Raw genomic sequence first — 7507 nt, 5'->3', positions numbered from 1 at the left:
TCTTTTCATGGCTGGCCATCTTCTGTGTCCAACGTAGAGTCCTGCAAATATTCCAAGCTCTGCGGAAACAGCGGAGAGCCCCCGTGTACAGCCCATTACCACTATCTATCTGTACGTCTGCATGCCGGTCGGCCTTAATTCGCCTAACCCAAAAACCTTGCCAATATATGTAGATCATCATTACCGTAAGCGGTACTGTACGAGCGTTGCTGTCGAATGTACGAGAGACACGCGCTTGTCTGCCCCGCAGGTAGGTAGGTAGGTGGCCAGGCCGAAGGCCAGTGTGAACCTCATGAGCAAGGCAAACCAGGCGACCTATCTAGGCAGGAGCAGCAGCGGCCAAGTAGCAGCAGGGGCTGATCATCTTCTTAAAGCCGAGATGGGGCGGAGGGAGTGGGGTCGCGTGTCATACGACCGACTATTGCGCTCGGCAAAAGCTGAGAGAGGGATGGGGAGCAAGAAGGAGAGGGAGAGAAAAGAAAGAGGGAGAAATCGAGAGAAAAAGAAGGAAAGGGTAGAGCGTTCTTCAGATGAAAAGAAGTAGAACGATTCTGAAATCTGCTTCGAGCAGTTAGTCACGCACCGGCATTCATCTGGTGATATCCGTGAAGTAGAAGGAAGGCTGAGGCACTTGTCTGTTGTATGGCCAGCAATATGCAGCGGTAGCAGTAGCAGCAGAGGAGCTAATTGCCAGTAGTACACCACGTTTAATGCTGAATTTTCTCATGCATGTTTAGAATGTATAATTTGGGCATATAAGTGGTTCTTAGAACTAAATCCTTCAACTTTACTATAAGCAGTTTTGCATTACCGTTATCATATAGCCAATTGAATTCGTACATCAACGGAGCATAGCTTAGCGCTATTTCAGATACAGCGCCTGATTGCCCAAGCGTGAACATTCTGCCCCGTAATTTAATTTAAAGCTCGTTCAGATACTTTGACACATTGTTATTTATTTAATTCGAAATTATGTAATTGCTAAATTGATCCAATAGCATGACGGTTTCGGTACATTGTTTGTGAACGTATCATACTAAACAGTAACGTGGGAGATTCACTATATAAATCGTTATACATACTCTATTGAAAAGGTCGCTTTGCTGATAGACCTGTCAGACCTGGTGAACGGCTGTCACAGAGATATCGCCCCCGAGGAAGCTTTTCACAGCGGTCCAAGCGAACGGCTAACGTTTGTAGCGAATGAAATCCACGACTATGTAAGAATAGTTTTTCTGTTTGTTTTCTGCCTGTTTTTATGTCGTTCGCATTTTGTCAAAGCATATAACAGTGATGTTTCTTTATTACTGCTCTTGTTCCGCAAATACTGTACACTGCTAGGCAGGATTGTCATCTTATGAACAATTATGTGTCAACTCGATACGGCTTAATAGACGATGATGGAGAAGGGTCGCGCGCCTTTGATGAATGAGTATCTGCACCCTCGGATCGCTTGGACGAAACGAACGAGTACGATTGGGAATTAAGTTCTGCGTCGGTTCAGCAGACGACGAGAATCATACTCTGAGATCGTGTCGACTAGGAACGATGTTGTTGCCGTAAGCACTGAAGTGGAGTGAACTACCCGTCGCTGCTGGAGCTGTTCGGCGGCTGGCTGCCTGGCTTCCCGAAATGTTTTATGGTGGGCACGCGACACCGTCTTTTCCAAGCGCAGCTTCTTGTCGCCCGATACTCTGTCAGGCCTTTGAAATTGTGATAGAAAAAAATTGCAATATCCTTTTTGATTCATATGTTATCGGCCATTCGGTCCAAAATATTCGGTCCATCTATTCCGACGTCTTCGCTAGATTTTGCCATTTGTAAGCCCCTATACAACGTAACCATAACCATTTATATATTTGGTCAACGCCAAATGATTTGAACTGCCAGTACGTAAAGCAGATTTAGATTTAGATCTATTCTCTCTGAGGGTATGGTGTGTGTCGTAGTCCGTATCATCGTATACATCGTATTCGTATACATCGTAGTCTTCAATGATGTACAAAAAAAGAGCTTCGAAATGTTATGAAGCTCGCGTATAATACTTTCAATAGTAAAATCAGTTCTCAAGTTATCTTTGTAGATACCTTCGACATCAGTTGCCCTCCTTACAATACGATCTGATATTAAATATTTCGCCTGCGCACCCAAAGCGCAATTTAGTCCCTTTAATTAAGTAATTCCATCTTCAGCCTCTACCTTCTGCATGTAACTGTTTGAAAATATTCACATTTCCGGAAAATCACTAAAAAGATGTCACTTTAGTGCATCTTGCACCACCAGTTAAGCTTATGAAATTGGGCTCTGCTCTATTATTGCGAGATAATTATAAAATTAAGGCGCTTAGGACCAGTATATTGAGTTACCCAAAGAGATATGTTCAAGATAATTCTGTGACAACTGCAGCTCTTGACATCATAGGTTATCCAGAATTGCACCACGGTGTTTCTGCTCTTCTCTTCCGGTCAAGTTGCTTTATCGCGCAGGGAAAAACGTATTGGAAAAATATTATTTCGAATAATTCTCTAGTTTATCTTACCTCCCGTGATGTAGAGTCTATTTGCTACGGAAACATATAAGTCACCCGATTTCCTGTTGTTTTCCAGATTGCAGACAAAAGCAATATGAGCTCATTTTTCAGTCCGGTTTACTTTCGTTAATCTCTCTTGTATGTCTTCAATTCTTTAAAAGCAGTATTATGAGGCAGCATTCAGGAAACATTGACACCCTGACTATACCATATTCTTGAGTACTTAAGAGTGAATATGATAGATAATAAAGTTTGCAGCTTTACTTGTGACAAACTTTTGTTAATTCAAGCCTCAACCTTTCTGTAGTGTCGGTATGAGTGCTTTACTGGGTTCCCACCAGTCGTGCCCCCAAATTTTCTCCCGAGCTAAACCTGTCCTTCGACATCCTCGCCTTCCTAGCAGCCTGAGCAACCCCTTACCGCTCGCCAGGTCTTTAACCAAACTAGGAAGAGCTGAGCACGTGACCGGCCTAGACTGTTGCTTCAGAGAAAACCTCGGGGCACCGATTGTTGCGAACAGCTTCGCTACTGGCCTGTTTCTGCTGCTGAAGTAGAAATTGTGCTGGGCTCCTCAGACCCGTGCCGTCGAGTCCGTATGCATGGGAGTGCGCGAAGTATGTTTAGCTAAGGTAATTGCGATCGATACATTCTGATATGAAGTTGGAGATAAGGCTCATTTACTAAAGCCGGTGTCTCGGTTCTTGCCCCCACCCCACGTAGCTCTAACGTGTATCCATCCATATGCATACGTAGCATTACAAGATGAATGTTCTAATGAGCCAATTTCATCAAATGTCTGCAGCATATCATAAGTGGCATAGAAACTGTTGTGTGGAAAACATAACCATTGGCGTGTATGAAGTACTACAATATTATTTGTCAATACATCTAAATAAGATTAGTTCTAACCCTAAGCCGTATTGGCATCATAGTGATTTTAATTAAAAACTAAAATAGCACTAAAAGGAATTCAAGAGAACAAGAGGCCTTACTGTTAAACCGAGGCCTCTAAAACTTTCATTAGGAATCTGTTCATCCCACCTACATGTTGAATAACATACGTCGTATAACATCGCATTATGCCGAAAAGCAGACGACGTGGGCCACACACAACGTACCTTTTAAAAATGTTTAAAATGTTTCGGCAGACAACGACAGCCGCAGCGGCGTTATAGTGGAAACACAGTCAAAAGTGCTACTTCCGCTGTTCTAGACACAAACAAAAGAAACCCTATTTGATTGGCATAGCTCGCCTGCGGTTTCCGCGTGCATCTATGGCCTTAGATATATCGATGCCTTAAAAAAATAGCATTATCAATAAGTAAATGGATGATGGGCGCTGGGCCATCACGATGACTTATCACCTACCATAGTTACAATCAATCCAGCGCGACAATGTGTAAAAACATGTCGATGGAGCTGTCGCTGCTACTGCTCTACGTGTTACATCAGATATCGACCGCGTAGCAGCTTTCATCGTTGTCAAACGCATCTCTCAGCCCTGCCCTAAGCAGCTCGCGGGGCTTGTCCCGCCTCCCCGGGGGCGGTCTTATTTTTTGTCGAACTAACATAGTTGCTACCTCCACTCCTAATATTGTTGGGCTGCTTGCCATTATTCCGATGATGTTGCCACCGATGACGTCTGCTGCTTCCTGCCTATCTACGTCAAAGACAGAGCAACTTACCAACCTTATTGGCGCTCTTTGGAAATGACCCGATCTGCTTGTGCCGCCGTTGACCGCAGTCAGCCCGCGGCGTGGCGTCCGCAATCGACGTTTTCCATAGACCCAGCGGCAACATTACCAACAGAATGGATTTGTCATGCAGTTAAGCGTCAAGACGTCACTCACGCCTGCTTGACTCGACGACTTACAAGAGTGTGAAACTGATTGAATCCGCTCAGTAGCAGTTAGCCGATGGCGACCACTGGCATCTCCTTTTGTGACAGAGATCCGTGCATATCCATGACGTTCATGATCGGTGTCTTCTGTGTCCCATTCGACAGTTACGCGGGCTAGCGGAAAAGCAGGCATGTTGCCACGCGGTCAGGTGAATGTGTTGACAGCATGACTTACCCTCAGAGCCAATTCGATGAATGCTACATAGACATTACGGCTATAGACAACGTTATTCTATAGAAACGTGAAATGGTGGGACAAGCGAAGAAGACACGACGCTTCGGCAGCAGTAGCAGATCGGCCGTTACAACTTTGGCATCGACACCATAGGTGATGATAGCCAACACGTGTGCATAGATTTGAGCGATATCATCGTTGCAAAGGCAGATCTGTAGCTAGTGGCTATGAGTGTGCGGGGGGGGTCTATGAATCGCAATGGCAGAAGCAGCAATTCGTCTCTGTATGTCTCCAACAGTTGCTCCAAATTATCTCCTACCGATTCGAACATGACCGCCACCACTGCCACGACCAGATCTGGAGGTACAATAGCGACCGCTAGAACTACAAGTATTGCTACAATAATTACCGCAACTACAGTTCACACGGGGCCTGACGGCATCCATTCGAATGAAACGGGTGGCCGACGGTTTGCGGTCCGTAATGGGGCAGTCTGCTCAGTCGAAATGTCCGGCAGCATCAGCAATGCGCAACGCCAGCAGGAACAAGGCAGGACGACTAATTCTATGACTACGTCCGCTATTGGAACTAGCACAATGGTGCGAGTGCAAGTAAAATGGTCTATGTCTAAAAAACCTACTCATAATGATAATGCTGACGACGATGATGATGATGATGACGTTTATAATAACAGCTATGATAATGTTTATAATAAATAATAATGGCTGAATGGGATAGAACGGTCATAAGAGTGTCACGTCGGCGCTGCAGTCGCCGAATAACAGAAATCAAATAGTATTTATTCAAAAGCCGCTATTACCAGTGCTATCACCTGGTCTGTTTGCGCCAGTGCACGGTTTCGTCTTTGGCAATATCCTTACGGACATAAAGTACACGCACCCGCTGTACCGTCGAACGACAGCATATGCTCGTGTTAATAGCAATCTAACATTAACGGGGTGGTCCAGCTGAAGCCGTCCCCAATATCGTGTTTTTTGTTGGCCGCAGCAGCAGCAGCAGCAACCAGTGGGGCTGTTCATGTGGCCTGCTTGGCTGGTTGAATCGCGGCTTATTTTAAAAACTTCTTGCTGATGCAGACATCCGAACTGCACTGCTATACTAGCGAACCATGTACATATGTAAGTTCTATCTATGAGAAGACGAATTATGATATAGTCGTCGCAATACCCTTCGACTTCAGGGGAACCAGGCGTCATTCAGACGCACGGATATGTGTGTATGGTGGTATGACGGCTAAATGACGATCGGCTATTAGGTTCAGGCTTAAGAAAGTTAGAAGACTAAACGGTGCCATATTGTGGCACCAGCGTAACGAGGCGTTCAACAATGAGATAGGTTCTCATACGCAAATTAAATGGCCCGGGTCAGACTGCTATTACAGAAACGAGGTGGGCGAAAAACTACGAAGTAGTGTGATGCTAGAGCTGCATGGCTGAGGAAGATGCCGTCGACATGACGCAAAATGTACCGGGCCCCCTGTACCAACACGATTGAAACTAAGACGGGACGCGGGGCAATAAGCGGCAAAAAGACGCGATCTGGGGTTGAAGGAAAGTAGAAATGAACAATTGAATCGGTAGATCTGGATGTTAGAGTAGCGATGTTCGCCGCCATGTCGTTAACGTTGCCATCATGACTAGAGGAAACTGAGACACATTTGTCAAATGTTCTGCGCAGCTCGTCAGATCGGTCGCTCTTGTATGTCAGCACCTCGATGAAGCTATTTAACTACCCAAATTCTGCGCTGGCTATTCGGGTCTGTCTTATTTTTTCAATGGTCTCATTGCCCGCTTGTGGTTGCGCTACTGTCCTGTATATCTGGCTGGGTCGTATCGTCCCTCGCTGCTCCATCTAGTTAAGTTGATAAATCAGGACAGGGCTACACACCAGCAAATTGAAATTCGACATATTCGCACTCTGGACATCATCAATAAGCGCTGACAGGGATATCAGCACCATTTCGTTATTATGTTTCGCTTGTGTGTCTTAATAATGCCGATTTCACAGTCGGCCCGACAATTCTATCAAATCTGACCGTAAGGATAGATTTAATTGATTTCTTTCTCTTGTTGAATTGTAAGAACAAAGTTATATTTCTTTTCTATCATTCTGGTTATACCAGGATAACAGAAAAGATATACCAGGAACTGTTGTGCGGCTGAAATGTGTTCCTTCGTCCCGTTTTTACAGCTAGGCAAACATCCGGCCCTCGAATATTAAGTGCTTTCAATGTTGTTACTTGACAAAAGTCGCTCTTCTATGTATAAGCTTCACAATTGTATTTCATGATACTTTGCCGAAGAAATCAAAAACTTCCAGTAATTCACTTAAGGATTCCTAAGTCGGCCATCTTCAATCAGAGCGACGGGTAAGTTAGTAAAATTTTTCCATAGTTCACCATAGTTGAATTTCCCTTGCGGAATAGTGCGCATTCTTCAGCGCACGAGTCTGCCCTGCGGCATGTCGTTGCTTAAACAAAGTTAATCCTTGCTTCCGGCCACAAACGTGGTAAGAGCCCCTCGTCGCTACTGCAATTCCCGACACATTTCGAAAGGACGAATTGAGGAGGTGGCCGATCCACTCGAGGATCTGAGGTAAAGCGCATTCATTATGGCCGCCACTTCAACTATGCTACCCTCCTCATCGTTGCCATGACCTCTGGGAAAATCACATCTGCGAATGAATTTAGATCGGGCCAACACGAACGTTTGATTTCTCAAATGATCACTACACCCAGCCAGTCGACTATTAAGTTGCTACCGGTAGTTTCGCATTGGCACGGAACGAACGCACTTCGCTCGTGCACAGAGAAGTGGCTGTAGGCGCATTTCCCCAAGAGCACTTACGAGAAATGGTGCCAGATCGAGCTTCAAACTTGATA

The 7507-nt window shown here is 45.1% G+C and overlaps 1 long non-coding RNA gene across 2 annotated transcripts in view; it reads right to left on the bottom strand.

The window, feature by feature from the left end:
- Positions 1–936: 936 nt before the first annotated feature.
- The window catches only part of LOC111259236 (uncharacterized), an 8375-nt gene continuing 1804 nt past the window's right edge, over positions 937–7507 (bottom strand). For both annotated transcript variants that reach the window (XR_002679525.2, XR_002679524.2), the window contains exon 4: positions 937–1703. This is a non-coding gene — a long non-coding RNA (uncharacterized LOC111259236). The remainder of the gene's footprint in view (positions 1704–7507) is intronic.

This window comes from Varroa jacobsoni, unplaced genomic scaffold, assembly GCF_002532875.2.
Source record: "Varroa jacobsoni isolate VJ856 unplaced genomic scaffold, vjacob_1.0 scaffold_31, whole genome shotgun sequence".
Classification (NCBI taxonomy): domain Eukaryota; kingdom Metazoa; phylum Arthropoda; class Arachnida; order Mesostigmata; family Varroidae; genus Varroa; species Varroa jacobsoni.
This window is presented reverse-complemented; position numbering and strand designations above follow the sequence as displayed.